General features: G+C 41.8%; 32 non-coding genes and 1 pseudogene across 32 annotated transcripts; all 33 read right to left on the bottom strand.

Annotated features, from left to right (window-relative positions):
* Positions 1-41: 41 nt before the first annotated feature.
* On the bottom strand, positions 42-160 carry LOC142483712 (5S ribosomal RNA). The gene has a single exon (XR_012797428.1). It is a non-coding gene; the product is annotated as a 5S ribosomal RNA (ribosomal RNA).
* A 286-nt stretch (positions 161-446) lies between these two features.
* On the bottom strand, positions 447-565 carry LOC142483730 (5S ribosomal RNA). Its single transcript, XR_012797445.1, has one exon. It is a non-coding gene; the product is annotated as a 5S ribosomal RNA (ribosomal RNA).
* A 676-nt stretch (positions 566-1241) lies between these two features.
* Positions 1242-1360, bottom strand: LOC142483713 (5S ribosomal RNA). Its single transcript, XR_012797429.1, has one exon. It is a non-coding gene; the product is annotated as a 5S ribosomal RNA (ribosomal RNA).
* A 286-nt stretch (positions 1361-1646) lies between these two features.
* Positions 1647-1765, bottom strand: LOC142483711 (5S ribosomal RNA). Its single transcript, XR_012797427.1, has one exon. It is a non-coding gene; the product is annotated as a 5S ribosomal RNA (ribosomal RNA).
* A 286-nt stretch (positions 1766-2051) lies between these two features.
* LOC142483729 (5S ribosomal RNA) lies at positions 2052-2170 on the bottom strand. The gene has a single exon (XR_012797444.1). It is a non-coding gene; the product is annotated as a 5S ribosomal RNA (ribosomal RNA).
* Positions 2171-2456: 286 nt separating this feature from the next.
* Positions 2457-2575, bottom strand: LOC142483744 (5S ribosomal RNA). Its single transcript, XR_012797457.1, has one exon. It is a non-coding gene; the product is annotated as a 5S ribosomal RNA (ribosomal RNA).
* A 286-nt stretch (positions 2576-2861) lies between these two features.
* On the bottom strand, positions 2862-2980 carry LOC142483741 (5S ribosomal RNA). The gene has a single exon (XR_012797455.1). It is a non-coding gene; the product is annotated as a 5S ribosomal RNA (ribosomal RNA).
* Positions 2981-3266: 286 nt separating this feature from the next.
* On the bottom strand, positions 3267-3385 carry LOC142483716 (5S ribosomal RNA). Its single transcript, XR_012797431.1, has one exon. It is a non-coding gene; the product is annotated as a 5S ribosomal RNA (ribosomal RNA).
* A 286-nt stretch (positions 3386-3671) lies between these two features.
* On the bottom strand, positions 3672-3790 carry LOC142483728 (5S ribosomal RNA). Its single transcript, XR_012797443.1, has one exon. It is a non-coding gene; the product is annotated as a 5S ribosomal RNA (ribosomal RNA).
* A 286-nt stretch (positions 3791-4076) lies between these two features.
* LOC142483727 (5S ribosomal RNA) lies at positions 4077-4195 on the bottom strand. The gene has a single exon (XR_012797442.1). It is a non-coding gene; the product is annotated as a 5S ribosomal RNA (ribosomal RNA).
* Positions 4196-4481: 286 nt separating this feature from the next.
* Positions 4482-4600, bottom strand: LOC142483743 (5S ribosomal RNA). Its single transcript, XR_012797456.1, has one exon. It is a non-coding gene; the product is annotated as a 5S ribosomal RNA (ribosomal RNA).
* A 286-nt stretch (positions 4601-4886) lies between these two features.
* On the bottom strand, positions 4887-5005 carry LOC142483726 (5S ribosomal RNA). Its single transcript, XR_012797441.1, has one exon. It is a non-coding gene; the product is annotated as a 5S ribosomal RNA (ribosomal RNA).
* Positions 5006-5291: 286 nt separating this feature from the next.
* LOC142483734 (5S ribosomal RNA) lies at positions 5292-5410 on the bottom strand. Its single transcript, XR_012797448.1, has one exon. It is a non-coding gene; the product is annotated as a 5S ribosomal RNA (ribosomal RNA).
* A 286-nt stretch (positions 5411-5696) lies between these two features.
* On the bottom strand, positions 5697-5815 carry LOC142483740 (5S ribosomal RNA). The gene has a single exon (XR_012797454.1). It is a non-coding gene; the product is annotated as a 5S ribosomal RNA (ribosomal RNA).
* Positions 5816-6101: 286 nt separating this feature from the next.
* On the bottom strand, positions 6102-6220 carry LOC142483738 (5S ribosomal RNA). The gene has a single exon (XR_012797452.1). It is a non-coding gene; the product is annotated as a 5S ribosomal RNA (ribosomal RNA).
* Positions 6221-6506: 286 nt separating this feature from the next.
* LOC142483725 (5S ribosomal RNA) lies at positions 6507-6625 on the bottom strand. Its single transcript, XR_012797440.1, has one exon. It is a non-coding gene; the product is annotated as a 5S ribosomal RNA (ribosomal RNA).
* Positions 6626-6911: 286 nt separating this feature from the next.
* LOC142483724 (5S ribosomal RNA) lies at positions 6912-7030 on the bottom strand. The gene has a single exon (XR_012797439.1). It is a non-coding gene; the product is annotated as a 5S ribosomal RNA (ribosomal RNA).
* Positions 7031-7706: 676 nt separating this feature from the next.
* On the bottom strand, positions 7707-7825 carry LOC142483736 (5S ribosomal RNA). Its single transcript, XR_012797450.1, has one exon. It is a non-coding gene; the product is annotated as a 5S ribosomal RNA (ribosomal RNA).
* A 286-nt stretch (positions 7826-8111) lies between these two features.
* On the bottom strand, positions 8112-8230 carry LOC142483733 (5S ribosomal RNA). The gene has a single exon (XR_012797447.1). It is a non-coding gene; the product is annotated as a 5S ribosomal RNA (ribosomal RNA).
* A 286-nt stretch (positions 8231-8516) lies between these two features.
* LOC142483723 (5S ribosomal RNA) lies at positions 8517-8635 on the bottom strand. The gene has a single exon (XR_012797438.1). It is a non-coding gene; the product is annotated as a 5S ribosomal RNA (ribosomal RNA).
* Positions 8636-8921: 286 nt separating this feature from the next.
* On the bottom strand, positions 8922-9040 carry LOC142483721 (5S ribosomal RNA). Its single transcript, XR_012797436.1, has one exon. It is a non-coding gene; the product is annotated as a 5S ribosomal RNA (ribosomal RNA).
* Positions 9041-9326: 286 nt separating this feature from the next.
* On the bottom strand, positions 9327-9445 carry LOC142483722 (5S ribosomal RNA). The gene has a single exon (XR_012797437.1). It is a non-coding gene; the product is annotated as a 5S ribosomal RNA (ribosomal RNA).
* Positions 9446-9731: 286 nt separating this feature from the next.
* On the bottom strand, positions 9732-9850 carry LOC142483714 (5S ribosomal RNA). The gene has a single exon (XR_012797430.1). It is a non-coding gene; the product is annotated as a 5S ribosomal RNA (ribosomal RNA).
* A 286-nt stretch (positions 9851-10136) lies between these two features.
* Positions 10137-10255, bottom strand: LOC142483742 (5S ribosomal RNA; annotated as a pseudogene).
* A 286-nt stretch (positions 10256-10541) lies between these two features.
* On the bottom strand, positions 10542-10660 carry LOC142483739 (5S ribosomal RNA). Its single transcript, XR_012797453.1, has one exon. It is a non-coding gene; the product is annotated as a 5S ribosomal RNA (ribosomal RNA).
* A 286-nt stretch (positions 10661-10946) lies between these two features.
* LOC142483737 (5S ribosomal RNA) lies at positions 10947-11065 on the bottom strand. The gene has a single exon (XR_012797451.1). It is a non-coding gene; the product is annotated as a 5S ribosomal RNA (ribosomal RNA).
* A 286-nt stretch (positions 11066-11351) lies between these two features.
* Positions 11352-11470, bottom strand: LOC142483720 (5S ribosomal RNA). Its single transcript, XR_012797435.1, has one exon. It is a non-coding gene; the product is annotated as a 5S ribosomal RNA (ribosomal RNA).
* Positions 11471-11756: 286 nt separating this feature from the next.
* On the bottom strand, positions 11757-11875 carry LOC142483719 (5S ribosomal RNA). The gene has a single exon (XR_012797434.1). It is a non-coding gene; the product is annotated as a 5S ribosomal RNA (ribosomal RNA).
* A 676-nt stretch (positions 11876-12551) lies between these two features.
* LOC142483735 (5S ribosomal RNA) lies at positions 12552-12670 on the bottom strand. Its single transcript, XR_012797449.1, has one exon. It is a non-coding gene; the product is annotated as a 5S ribosomal RNA (ribosomal RNA).
* Positions 12671-12956: 286 nt separating this feature from the next.
* LOC142483732 (5S ribosomal RNA) lies at positions 12957-13075 on the bottom strand. The gene has a single exon (XR_012797446.1). It is a non-coding gene; the product is annotated as a 5S ribosomal RNA (ribosomal RNA).
* Positions 13076-13361: 286 nt separating this feature from the next.
* On the bottom strand, positions 13362-13480 carry LOC142483718 (5S ribosomal RNA). Its single transcript, XR_012797433.1, has one exon. It is a non-coding gene; the product is annotated as a 5S ribosomal RNA (ribosomal RNA).
* A 286-nt stretch (positions 13481-13766) lies between these two features.
* Positions 13767-13885, bottom strand: LOC142483717 (5S ribosomal RNA). The gene has a single exon (XR_012797432.1). It is a non-coding gene; the product is annotated as a 5S ribosomal RNA (ribosomal RNA).
* Positions 13886-14171: 286 nt separating this feature from the next.
* Positions 14172-14290, bottom strand: LOC142483710 (5S ribosomal RNA). Its single transcript, XR_012797426.1, has one exon. It is a non-coding gene; the product is annotated as a 5S ribosomal RNA (ribosomal RNA).
* Positions 14291-14654: the final 364 nt, after the last annotated feature.

Here is a 14654-nt window from a genome sequence, read left to right as displayed (position 1 = left end):
AATGCCATGTATATTTTCATTAGGGAAGCAAAAAATAAAAACACCCACAGCACCTGGTATTCCCAGGCAGTCTCCCAACCCAGTACTAATCAAGCCTCACCCTGCTTAGCTTCCGAGATCTGACGGGATCGGGCGCTTTCAAGGTAGTATGGCCGTAGGTGGAGATTGCTGTCTCATGATATCCTCTCATTCTTAAATCCATGAGCCTATATCTTGCTCCATGCATACACAGAGACTGAGAAAATGACAGGTGCACTCAAATGTACTATAGACGGAATTCTTGATGTCAGAATTCTATTTTGGAAGGTTGCATTGTGTTGAACTTTCAGAGGAAAAAACGATAGATTTCTTTGCCACTGCGGGAAAAAAGTAGCAAGAAATGAAACATTTTCATTTGCTGCGAGGAATGCCATGTATATTTTCATTAGGGAAGCGAAAAATAAAAACCCCTACAGCACCTGGTATTCCCAGGCAGTCTCCCAACCCAGTACTAATCAAGCCTCACCCTGCTTAGCTTCCGAGATCTGACGGGATCGGGCGCTGTCAAGGTAGTATGGCCGTAGGTGGAGATTGCTGTCTCATGATATCCTCTCATTCTTAAATCCATGAGCCTATATCTTGCTCCATGCATACACAGAGACTGAGAAAATGACAGGTGCACTCAAATGTACTATAGACGGAATTCTTGATGTCAGAATTCTATTTTGGAAGGTTGCATTGTGTTGAACTTTCAAAGGAAAAAACGATAGATTTCTTTGCCACTGCGGGAAAAAAGTAGTAAAAAATTTCAGAGGTGCCTATATTCAACCTCCTCCTGTTTGGATTTGAACTCACTATCTCTTCCAAGTATCAGCTTGAACACTGCACACCCCAACTCTGTGAGCCACAAGCTCACCATATAACATGCTGAGTGTTCTGAGGCCTGTATGATATATTTCTAAATGACATGGGAGGCATAAGTGTATTATTGTGACCGTTAAAAAAATACATTCTTGAAGAATTACCTTAAATGGAGAAATTAAATCAGAGACTGAGAAAATGACAGGTGCACTCAAATATACTATAGACGGAATTCTTGATGTCAGAATTCTATTTTGGAAGGTTGCATTGTGTTGAACTTTCAGAGGAAAAAACAATATATTTCTTTGCCACTCCGGGAAAAAAGTAGCAAGAAATGAAACATTTTCATTTGCTGCGAGGAATGCCATGTATATTTTCATTAGGGAAGCGAAAAATAAAAACCCCTACAGCACCTGGTATTCCCAGGCAGTCTCCCAACCCAGTACTAATCAAGCCTCACCCTGCTTAGCTTCCGAGATCTGACGGGATCGGGCGCTTTCAAGGTAGTATGGCCGTAGGTGGAGATTGCTGTCTCATGATATCCTCTCATTCTTAAATCCATGAGCCTATATCTTGCTCCATGCATACACAGAGACTGAGAAAATGACAGGTGCACTCAAATGTACTATAGACGGAATTCTTGATGTCAGAATTCTATTTTGGAAGGTTGCATTGTGTTGAACTTTCTGAGGAAAAAACGATATATTTCTTTGCCACTGCGGGAAAAAAGTAGTAAAAAATGAAACATTTTCATTTGCTGCAAGGAATGCCATGTATATTTTCATTAGGGAAGCAAAAAATAAAAACACCCACAGCACCTGGTATTCCCAGGCAGTCTCCCAACCCAGTACTAATCAAGCCTCACCCTGCTTAGCTTCCGAGATCTGACGGGATCGGGCGCTTTCAAGGTAGTATGGCCGTAGGTGGAGATTGCTGTCTCATGATATCCTCTCATTCTTAAATCCATGAGCCTATATCTTGCTCCATGCATACACAGAGACTGAGAAAATGACAGGTGCACTCAAATGTACTATAGACGGAATTCTTGATGTCAGAATTCTATTTTGGAAGGTTGCATTGTGTTGAACTTTCAGAGGAAAAAACGATAGATTTCTTTGCCACTGCGGGAAAAAAGTAGCAAGAAATGAAACATTTTCATTTGCTGCGAGGAATGCCATGTATATTTTCATTAGGGAAGCGAAATATAAAAACCCCTACAGCACCTGGTATTCCCAGGCAGTCTCCCAACCCAGTACTAATCAAGCCTCACCCTGCTTAGCTTCCGAGATCTGACGGGATCGGGCGCTGTCAAGGTAGTATGGCCGTAGGTGGAGATTGCTGTCTCATGATATCCTCTCATTCTTAAATCCATGAGCCTATATCTTGCTCCATGCATACACAGAGACTGAGAAAATGACAGGTGCACTCAAATGTACTATAGACGGAATTCTTGATGTCAGAATTCTATTTTGGAAGGTTGCATTGTGTTGAACTTTCTGAGGAAAAAACGATATATTTCTTTGCCACTGCGGGAAAAAAGTAGTAAAAAATGAAACATTTTCATTTGCTGCAAGGAATGCCATGTATATTTTCATTAGGGAAGCAAAAAATAAAAACACCCACAGCACCTGGTATTCCCAGGCAGTCTCCCAACCCAGTACTAATCAAGCCTCACCCTGCTTAGCTTCCGAGATCTGACGGGATCGGGCGCTTTCAAGGTAGTATGGCCGTAGGTGGAGATTGCTGTCTCATGATATCCTCTCATTCTTAAATCCATGAGCCTATATCTTGCTCCATGCATACACAGAGACTGAGAAAATGACAGGTGCACTCAAATGTACTATAGACGGAATTCTTGATGTCAGAATTCTATTTTGGAAGGTTGCATTGTGTTGAACTTTCAGAGGAAAAAACGATAGATTTCTTTGACACTGCGGGAAAAAAGTAGCAAGAAATGAAACATTTTCATTTGCTGCGAGGAATGCCATGTATATTTTCATTAGGGAAGCGAAAAATAAAAACCCCTACAGCACCTGGTATTCCCAGGCAGTCTCCAAATCCAGTACTAATCAAGCCTCACCCTGCTTAACTTCCGAGATCTGACGGGATCGGGCGCTGTCAAGGTAGTATGGCCGTAGGTGGAGATTGCTGTCTCATGATATCCTCTCATTCTTAAATCCATGAGCCTATATCTTGCTCCATGCATACACAGAGACTGAGAAAATGACAGGTGCACTCAAATGTACTATAGACGGAATTCTTGATGTCAGAATTCTATTTTGGAAGGTTGCATTGTGTTGAACTTTCTGAGGAAAAAACGATATATTTCTTTGCCACTGCGGGAAAAAAGTAGTAAAAAATGAAACATTTTCATTTGCTGCAAGGAATGCCATGTATATTTTCATTAGGGAAGCAAAAAATAAAAACACCCACAGCACCTGGTATTCCCAGGCAGTCTCCCAACCCAGTACTAATCAAGCCTCACCCTGCTTAGCTTCCGAGATCTGACGGGATCGGGCGCTGTCAAGGTAGTATGGCCGTAGGTGGAGATTGCTGTCTCATGATATCCTCTCATTCTTAAATCCATGAGCCTATATCTTGCTCCATGCATACACAGAGACTGAGAAAATGACAGGTGCACTCAAATGTACTATAGACGGAATTCTTGATGTCAGAATTCTATTTTGGAAGGTTGCATTGTGTTGAACTTTCAGAGGAAAAAACGATAGATTTCTTTGCCACTGCGGGAAAAAAGTAGCAAGAAATGAAACATTTTCATTTGCTGCGAGGAATGCCATGTATATTTTCATTAGGGAAGCGAAAAATAAAAACCCCTACAGCACCTGGTATTCCCAGGCAGTCTCCCAACCCAGTACTAATCAAGCCTCACCCTGCTTAGCTTCCGAGATCTGACGGGATCGGGCGCTGTCAAGGTAGTATGGCCGTAGGTGGAGATTGCTGTCTCATGATATCCTCTCATTCTTAAATCCATGAGCCTATATCTTGCTCCATGCATACACAGAGACTGAGAAAATGACAGGTGCACTCAAATGTACTATAGACGGAATTCTTGATGTCAGAATTCTATTTTGGAAGGTTGCATTGTGTTGAACTTTCAGAGGAAAAAACGATATATTTCTTTGCCACTGCGGGAAAAAAGTAGCAAGAATTGAAACATTTTCATTTGCAGCGAGGAATGCCATGTATATTTTCATTAGGGAAGCGAAAAATAAAAACCCCTACAGCACCTGGTATTCCCAGGCAGTCTCCCAACCCAGTACTAATCAAGCCTCACCCTGCTTAGCTTCCGAGATCTGACGGGATCGGGCGCTGTCAAGGTAGTATGGCCGTAGGTGGAGATTGCTGTCTCATGATATCCTCTCATTCTTAAATCCATGAGCCTATATCTTGCTCCATGCATACACAGAGACTGAGAAAATGACAGGTGCACTCAAATGTACTATAGACGGAATTCTTGATGTCAGAATTCTATTTTGGAAGGTTGCATTGTGTTGAACTTTCTGAGGAAAAAACGATATATTTCTTTGCCACTGCGGGAAAAAAGTAGTAAAAAATGAAACATTTTCATTTGCTGCAAGGAATGCCATGTATATTTTCATTAGGGAAGCAAAAAATAAAAACACCCACAGCACCTGGTATTCCCAGGCAGTCTCCCAACCCAGTACTAATCAAGCCTCACCCTGCTTAGCTTCCGAGATCTGACGGGATCGGGCGCTTTCAAGGTAGTATGGCCGTAGGTGGAGATTGCTGTCTCATGATATCCTCTCATTCTTAAATCCATGAGCCTATATCTTGCTCCATGCATACACAGAGACTGAGAAAATGACAGGTGCACTCAAATGTACTATAGACGGAATTCTTGATGTCAGAATTCTATTTTGGAAGGTTGCATTGTGTTGAACTTTCAGAGGAAAAAACGATAGATTTCTTTGCCACTGCGGGAAAAAAGTAGCAAGAAATGAAACATTTTCATTTGCTGCGAGGAATGCCATGTATATTTTCATTAGGGAAGCGAAATATAAAAACCCCTACAGCACCTGGTATTCCCAGGCAGTCTCCCAACCCAGTACTAATCAAGCCTCACCCTGCTTAGCTTCCGAGATCTGACGGGATCGGGCGCTGTCAAGGTAGTATGGCCGTAGGTGGAGATTGCTGTCTCATGATATCCTCTCATTCTTAAATCCATGAGCCTATATCTTGCTCCATGCATACACAGAGACTGAGAAAATGACAGGTGCACTCAAATGTACTATAGACGGAATTCTTGATGTCAGAATTCTATTTTGGAAGGTTGCATTGTGTTGAACTTTCTGAGGAAAAAACGATAGATTTCTTTGCCACTGCGGGAAAAAAGTAGTAAAAAATGAAACATTTTCATTTGCTGCAAGGAATGCCATGTATATTTTCATTAGGGAAGCAAAAAATAAAAACACCCACAGCACCTGGTATTCCCAGGCAGTCTCCCAACCCAGTACTAATCAAGCCTCACCCTGCTTAGCTTCCGAGATCTGACGGGATCGGGCGCTTTCAAGGTAGTATGGCCGTAGGTGGAGATTGCTGTCTCATGATATCCTCTCATTCTTAAATCCATGAGCCTATATCTTGCTCCATGCATACACAGAGACTGAGAAAATGACAGGTGCACTCAAATGTACTATAGACGGAATTCTTGATGTCAGAATTCTATTTTGGAAGGTTGCATTGTGTTGAACTTTCAGAGGAAAAAACGATAGATTTCTTTGACACTGCGGGAAAAAAGTAGCAAGAAATGAAACATTTTCATTTGCTGCGAGGAATGCCATGTATATTTTCATTAGGGAAGCGAAAAATAAAAACCCCTACAGCACCTGGTATTCCCAGGCAGTCTCCAAATCCAGTACTAATCAAGCCTCACCCTGCTTAACTTCCGAGATCTGACGGGATCGGGCGCTGTCAAGGTAGTATGGCCGTAGGTGGAGATTGCTGTCTCATGATATCCTCTCATTCTTAAATCCATGAGCCTATATCTTGCTCCATGCATACACAGAGACTGAGAAAATGACAGGTGCACTCAAATGTACTATAGACGGAATTCTTGATGTCAGAATTCTATTTTGGAAGGTTGCATTGTGTTGAACTTTCTGAGGAAAAAACGATATATTTCTTTGCCACTGCGGGAAAAAAGTAGTAAAAAATGAAACATTTTCATTTGCTGCAAGGAATGCCATGTATATTTTCATTAGGGAAGCAAAAAATAAAAACACCCACAGCACCTGGTATTCCCAGGCAGTCTCCCAACCCAGTACTAATCAAGCCTCACCCTGCTTAGCTTCCGAGATCTGACAGGATCGGGCGCTGTCAAGGTAGTATGGCCGTAGGTGGAGATTGCTGTCTCATGATATCCTCTCATTCTTAAATCCATGAGCCTATATCTTGCTCCATGCATACACAGAGACTGAGAAAATGACAGGTGCACTCAAATGTACTATAGACGGAATTCTTGATGTCAGAATTCTATTTTGGAAGGTTGCATTGTGTTGAACTTTCAGAGGAAAAAACGATAGATTTCTTTGCCACTGCGGGAAAAAAGTAGCAAGAAATGAAACATTTTCATTTGCTGCGAGGAATGCCATGTATATTTTCATTAGGGAAGCGAAAAATAAAAACCCCTACAGCACCTGGTATTCCCAGGCAGTCTCCCAACCCAGTACTAATCAAGCCTCACCCTGCTTAGCTTCCGAGATCTGACGGGATCGGGCGCTGTCAAGGTAGTATGGCCGTAGGTGGAGATTGCTGTCTCATGATATCCTCTCATTCTTAAATCCATGAGCCTATATCTTGCTCCATGCATACACAGAGACTGAGAAAATGACAGGTGCACTCAAATGTACTATAGACGGAATTCTTGATGTCAGAATTCTATTTTGGAAGGTTGCATTGTGTTGAACTTTCAGAGGAAAAAACGATATATTTCTTTGCCACTGCGGGAAAAAAGTAGCAAGAATTGAAACATTTTCATTTGCAGCGAGGAATGCCATGTATATTTTCATTAGGGAAGCGAAAAATAAAAACCCCTACAGCACCTGGTATTCCCAGGCAGTCTCCCAACCCAGTACTAATCAAGCCTCACCCTGCTTAGCTTCCGAGATCTGACGGGATCGGGCGCTGTCAAGGTAGTATGGCCGTAGGTGGAGATTGCTGTCTCATGATATCCTCTCATTCTTAAATCCATGAGCCTATATCTTGCTCCATGCATACACAGAGACTGAGAAAATGACAGGTGCACTCAAATGTACTATAGACGGAATTCTTGATGTCAGAATTCTATTTTGGAAGGTTGCATTGTGTTGAACTTTCAGAGGAAAAAACGATAGATTTCTTTGCCACTGCGGGAAAAAAGTAGTAAAAAATTTCAGAGGTGCCTATATTCAACCTCCTCCTGTTTGGATTTGAACTCACTATCTCTTCCAAGTATCAGCTTGAACACTGCACACCCCAACTCTGTGAGCCACAAGCTCACCATATAACATGCTGAGTGTTCTGAGGCCTGTATGATATATTTCTAAATGACATGGGAGGCATAAGTGTATTATTGTGACCGTTAAAAAAATACATTCTTGAAGAATTACCTTAAATGGAGAAATTAAATCAGAGACTGAGAAAATGACAGGTGCACTCAAATATACTATAGACGGAATTCTTGATGTCAGAATTCTATTTTGGAAGGTTGCATTGTGTTGAACTTTCAGAGGAAAAAACAATATATTTCTTTGCCACTCCGGGAAAAAAGTAGCAAGAAATGAAACATTTTCATTTGCTGCGAGGAATGCCATGTATATTTTCATTAGGGAAGCGAAAAATAAAAACCCCTACAGCACCTGGTATTCCCAGGCAGTCTCCCAACCCAGGACTAATCAAGCCTCACCCTGCTTAGCTTCCGAGATCTGACGGGATCGGGCGCTTTCAAGGTAGTATGGCCGTAGGTGGAGATTGCTGTCTCATGATATCCTCTCATTCTTAAATCCATGAGCCTATATCTTGCTCCATGCATACACAGAGACTGAGAAAATGACAGGTGCACTCAAATGTACTATAGACGGAATTCTTGATGTCAGAATTCTATTTTGGAAGGTTGCATTGTGTTGAACTTTCTGAGGAAAAAACGATATATTTCTTTGCCACTGCGGGAAAAAAGTAGTAAAAAATGAAACATTTTCATTTGCTGCAAGGAATGCCATGTATATTTTCATTAGGGAAGCAAAAAATAAAAACACCCACAGCACCTGGTATTCCCAGGCAGTCTCCCAACCCAGTACTAATCAAGCCTCACCCTGCTTAGCTTCCGAGATCTGACGGGATTGGGCGCTTTCAAGGTAGTATGGCCGTAGGTGGAGATTGCTGTCTCATGATATCCTCTCATTCTTAAATCCATGAGCCTATATCTTGCTCCATGCATACACAGAGACTGAGAAAATGACAGGTGCACTCAAATGTACTATAGACGGAATTCTTGATGTCAGAATTCTATTTTGGAAGGTTGCATTGTGTTGAACTTTCAGAGGAAAAAACGATAGATTTCTTTGCCACTGCGGGAAAAAAGTAGCAAGAAATGAAACATTTTCATTTGCTGCGAGGAATGCCATGTATATTTTCATTAGGGAAGCGAAAAATAAAAACCCCTACAGCACCTGGTATTCCCAGGCAGTCTCCCAACCCAGTACTAATCAAGCCTCACCCTGCTTAGCTTCCGAGATCTGACGGGATCGGGCGCTGTCAAGGTAGTATGGCCGTAGGTGGAGATTGCTGTCTCATGATATCCTCTCATTCTTAAATCCATGAGCCTATATCTTGCTCCATGCATACACAGAGACTGAGAAAATGACAGGTGCACTCAAATGTACTATAGACGGAATTCTTGATGTCAGAATTCTATTTTGGAAGGTTGCATTGTGTTGAACTTTCAGAGGAAAAAACGATAGATTTCTTTGCCACTGCGGGAAAAAAGTAGCAAGAAATGAAACATTTTCATTTGCTGCGAGGAATGCCATGTATATTTTCATTAGGGAAGCGAAATATAAAAACCCCTACAGCACCTGGTATTCCCAGGCAGTCTCCCAACCCAGTACTAATCAAGCCTCACCCTGCTTAGCTTCCGAGATCTGACGGGATCGGGCGCTGTCAAGGTAGTATGGCCGTAGGTGGAGATTGCTGTCTCATGATATCCTCTCATTCTTAAATCCATGAGCCTATATCTTGCTCCATGCATACACAGAGACTGAGAAAATGACAGGTGCACTCAAATGTACTATAGACGGAATTCTTGATGTCAGAATTCTATTTTGGAAGGTTGCATTGTGTTGAACTTTCTGAGGAAAAAACGATATATTTCTTTGCCACTGCGGGAAAAAAGTAGTAAAAAATGAAACATTTTCATTTGCTGCAAGGAATGCCATGTATATTTTCATTAGGGAAGCAAAAAATAAAAACACCCACAGCACCTGGTATTCCCAGGCAGTCTCCCAACCCAGTACTAATCAAGCCTCACCCTGCTTAGCTTCCGAGATCTGACGGGATCGGGCGCTTTCAAGGTAGTATGGCCGTAGGTGGAGATTGCTGTCTCATGATATCCTCTCATTCTTAAATCCATGAGCCTATATCTTGCTCCATGCATACACAGAGACTGAGAAAATGACAGGTGCACTCAAATGTACTATAGACGGAATTCTTGATGTCAGAATTCTATTTTGGAAGGTTGCATTGTGTTGAACTTTCTGAGGAAAAAACGATATATTTCTTTGCCACTGCGGGAAAAAAGTAGTAAAAAATGAAACATTTTCATTTGCTGCAAGGAATGCCATGTATATTTTCATTAGGGAAGCAAAAAATAAAAACACCCACAGCACCTGGTATTCCCAGGCAGTCTCCCAACCCAGTACTAATCAAGCCTCACCCTGCTTAGCTTCCGAGATCTGACGGGATCGGGCGCTGTCAAGGTAGTATGGCCGTAGGTGGAGATTGCTGTCTCATGATATCCTCTCATTCTTAAATCCATGAGCCTATATCTTGCTCCATGCATACACAGAGACTGAGAAAATGACAGGTGCACTCAAATGTACTATAGACGGAATTCTTGATGTCAGAATTCTATTTTGGAAGGTTGCATTGTGTTGAACTTTCAGAGGAAAAAACGATAGATTTCTTTGCCACTGCGGGAAAAAAGTAGCAAGAAATGAAACATTTTCATTTGCTGCGAGGAATGCCATGTATATTTTCATTAGGGAAGCGAAAAATAAAAACCCCTACAGCACCTGGTATTCCCAGGCAGTCTCCCAACCCAGTCCTAATCAAGCCTCACCCTGCTTAGCTTCCGAGATCTGACGGGATCGGGCGCTGTCAAGGTAGTATGGCCGTAGGTGGAGATTGCTGTCTCATGATATCCTCTCATTCTTAAATCCATGAGCCTATATCTTGCTCCATGCATACACAGAGACTGAGAAAATGACAGGTGCACTCAAATGTACTATAGACGGAATTCTTGATGTCAGAATTCTATTTTGGAAGGTTGCATTGTGTTGAACTTTCAGAGGAAAAAACGATAGATTTCTTTGACACTGCGGGAAAAAAGTAGCAAGAAATGAAACATTTTCATTTGCTGCGAGGAATGCCATGTATATTTTCATTAGGGAAGCGAAAAATAAAAACCCCTACAGCACCTGGTATTCCCAGGCAGTCTCCAAATCCAGTACTAATCAAGCCTCACCCTGCTTAACTTCCGAGATCTGACGGGATCGGGCGCTGTCAAGGTAGTATGGCCGTAGGTGGAGATTGCTGTCTCATGATATCCTCTCATTCTTAAATCCATGAGCCTATATCTTGCTCCATGCATACACAGAGACTGAGAAAATGACAGGTGCACTCAAATGTACTATAGACGGAATTCTTGATGTCAGAATTCTATTTTGGAAGGTTGCATTGTGTTGAACTTTCTGAGGAAAAAACGATATATTTCTTTGCCACTGCGGGAAAAAAGTAGTAAAAAATGAAACATTTTCATTTGCTGCAAGGAATGCCATGTATATTTTCATTAGGGAAGCAAAAAATAAAAACACCCACAGCACCTGGTATTCCCAGGCAGTCTCCCAACCCAGTACTAATCAAGCCTCACCCTGCTTAGCTTCCGAGATCTGACAGGATCGGGCGCTGTCAAGGTAGTATGGCCGTAGGTGGAGATTGCTGTCTCATGATATCCTCTCATTCTTAAATCCATGAGCCTATATCTTGCTCCATGCATACACAGAGACTGAGAAAATGACAGGTGCACTCAAATGTACTATAGACGGAATTCTTGATGTCAGAATTCTATTTTGGAAGGTTGCATTGTGTTGAACTTTCAGAGGAAAAAACGATAGATTTCTTTGCCACTGCGGGAAAAAAGTAGCAAGAAATGAAACATTTTCATTTGCTGCGAGGAATGCCATGTATATTTTCATTAGGGAAGCGAAAAATAAAAACCCCTACAGCACCTGGTATTCCCAGGCAGTCTCCCAACCCAGTACTAATCAAGCCTCACCCTGCTTAGCTTCCGAGATCTGACGGGATCGGGCGCTGTCAAGGTAGTATGGCCGTAGGTGGAGATTGCTGTCTCATGATATCCTCTCATTCTTAAATCCATGAGCCTATATCTTGCTCCATGCATACACAGAGACTGAGAAAATGACAGGTGCACTCAAATGTACTATAGACGGAATTCTTGATGTCAGAATTCTATTTTGGAAGGTTGCATTGTGTTGAACTTTCAGAGGAAAAAACGATATATTTCTTTGCCACTGCGGGAAAAAAGTAGCAAGAATTGAAACATTTTCATTTGCAGCGAGGAATGCCATGTATATTTTCATTAGGGAAGCGAAAAATAAAAACCCCTACAGCACCTGGTATTCCCAGGCAGTCTCCCAACCCAGTACTAATCAAGCCTCACCCTGCTTAGCTTCCGAGATCTGACGGGATCGGGCGCTGTCAAGGTAGTATGGCCGTAGGTGGAGATTGCTGTCTCATGATATCCTCTCATTCTTAAATCCATGAGCCTATATCTTGCTCCATGCATACACAGAGACTGAGAAAATGACAGGTGCACTCAAATGTACTATAGACGGAATTCTTGATGTCAGAATTCTATTTTGGAAGGTTGCATTGTGTTGAACTTTCAGAGGAAAAAACGATAGATTTCTTTGCCACTGCGGGAAAAAAGTAGTAAAAAATTTCAGAGGTGCCTATATTCAACCTCCTCCTGTTTGGATTTGAACTCACTATCTCTTCCAAGTATCAGCTTGAACACTGCACACCCCAACTCTGTGAGCCACAAGCTCACCATATAACATGCTGAGTGTTCTGAGGCCTGTATGATATATTTCTAAATGACATGGGAGGCATAAGTGTATTATTGTGACCGTTAAAAAAATACATTCTTGAAGAATTACCTTAAATGGAGAAATTAAATCAGAGACTGAGAAAATGACAGGTGCACTCAAATATACTATAGACGGAATTCTTGATGTCAGAATTCTATTTTGGAAGGTTGCATTGTGTTGAACTTTCAGAGGAAAAAACAATATATTTCTTTGCCACTCCGGGAAAAAAGTAGCAAGAAATGAAACATTTTCATTTGCTGCGAGGAATGCCATGTATATTTTCATTAGGGAAGCGAAAAATAAAAACCCCTACAGCACCTGGTATTCCCAGGCAGTCTCCCAACCCAGGACTAATCAAGCCTCACCCTGCTTAGCTTCCGAGATCTGACGGGATCGGGCGCTTTCAAGGTAGTATGGCCGTAGGTGGAGATTGCTGTCTCATGATATCCTCTCATTCTTAAATCCATGAGCCTATATCTTGCTCCATGCATACACAGAGACTGAGAAAATGACAGGTGCACTCAAATGTACTATAGACGGAATTCTTGATGTCAGAATTCTATTTTGGAAGGTTGCATTGTGTTGAACTTTCTGAGGAAAAAACGATATATTTCTTTGCCACTGCGGGAAAAAAGTAGTAAAAAATGAAACATTTTCATTTGCTGCAAGGAATGCCATGTATATTTTCATTAGGGAAGCAAAAAATAAAAACACCCACAGCACCTGGTATTCCCAGGCAGTCTCCCAACCCAGTACTAATCAAGCCTCACCCTGCTTAGCTTCCGAGATCTGACGGGATTGGGCGCTTTCAAGGTAGTATGGCCGTAGGTGGAGATTGCTGTCTCATGATATCCTCTCATTCTTAAATCCATGAGCCTATATCTTGCTCCATGCATACACAGAGACTGAGAAAATGACAGGTGCACTCAAATGTACTATAGACGGAATTCTTGATGTCAGAATTCTATTTTGGAAGGTTGCATTGTGTTGAACTTTCAGAGGAAAAAACGATAGATTTCTTTGCCACTGCGGGAAAAAAGTAGCAAGAAATGAAACATTTTCATTTGCTGCGAGGAATGCCATGTATATTTTCATTAGGGAAGCGAAAAATAAAAACCCCTACAGCACCTGGTATTCCCAGGCAGTCTCCCAACCCAGTACTAATCAAGCCTCACCCTGCTTAGCTTCCGAGATCTGACGGGATCGGGCGCTGTCAAGGTAGTATGGCCGTAGGTGGAGATTGCTGTCTCATGATATCCTCTCATTCTTAAATCCATGAGCCTATATCTTGCTCCATGCATACACAGAGACTGAGAAAATGACAGGTGCACTCAAATGTACTATAGACGGAATTCTTGATGTCAGAATTCTATTTTGGAAGGTTGCATTGTGTTGAACTTTCAGAGGAAAAAACGATAGATTTCTTTGCCACTGCGGGAAAAAAGTAGCAAGAAATGAAACATTTTCATTTGCTGCGAGGAATGCCATGTATATTTTCATTAGGGAAGCGAAATATAAAAACCCCTACAGCACCTGGTATTCCCAGGCAGTCTCCCAACCCAGTACTAATCAAGCCTCACCCTGCTTAGCTTCCGAGATCTGACGGGATCGGGCGCTGTCAAGGTAGTATGGCCGTAGGTGGAGATTGCTGTCTCATGATATCCTCTCATTCTTAAATCCATGAGCCTATATCTTGCTCCATGCATACACAGAGACTGAGAAAATGACAGGTGCACTCAAATGTACTATAGACGGAATTCTTGATGTCAGAATTCTATTTTGGAAGGTTGCATTGTGTTGAACTTTCTGAGGAAAAAACGATATATTTCTTTGCCACTGCGGGAAAAAAGTAGTAAAAAATGAAACATTTTCATTTGCTGCAAGGAATGCCATGTATATTTTCATTAGGGAAGCAAAAAATAAAAACACCCACAGCACCTGGTATTCCCAGGCAGTCTCCCAACCCAGTACTAATCAAGCCTCACCCTGCTTAGCTTCCGAGATCTGACGGGATCGGGCGCTTTCAAGGTAGTATGGCCGTAGGTGGAGATTGCTGTCTCATGATATCCTCTCATTCTTAAATCCATGAGCCTATATCTTGCTCCATGCATACACAGAGACTGAGAAAATGACAGGTGCACTCAAATGTACTATAGACGGAATTCTTGATGTCAGAATTCTATTTTGGAAGGTTGCATTGTGTTGAACTTTCTGAGGAAAAAACGATATATTTCTTTGCCACTGCGGGAAAAAAGTAGTAAAAAATGAAACATTTTCATTTGCTGCAAGGAATGCCATGTATATTTTCATTAGGGAAGCAAAAAATAAAAACACCCACAGCACCTGGTATTCCCAGGCAGTCTCCCAACCCAGTACTAATCAAGCCTCACCCTGCTTAGCTTCCGAGAT

The sequence above is a fragment of the Ascaphus truei genome, unplaced genomic scaffold, assembly GCF_040206685.1.
Source record: "Ascaphus truei isolate aAscTru1 unplaced genomic scaffold, aAscTru1.hap1 HAP1_SCAFFOLD_3602, whole genome shotgun sequence".
NCBI classification, from domain to species: domain Eukaryota; kingdom Metazoa; phylum Chordata; class Amphibia; order Anura; family Ascaphidae; genus Ascaphus; species Ascaphus truei.
Note: the sequence above shows the minus strand (reverse complement) of the source record. Positions and strands in the feature narration are given on the sequence as shown.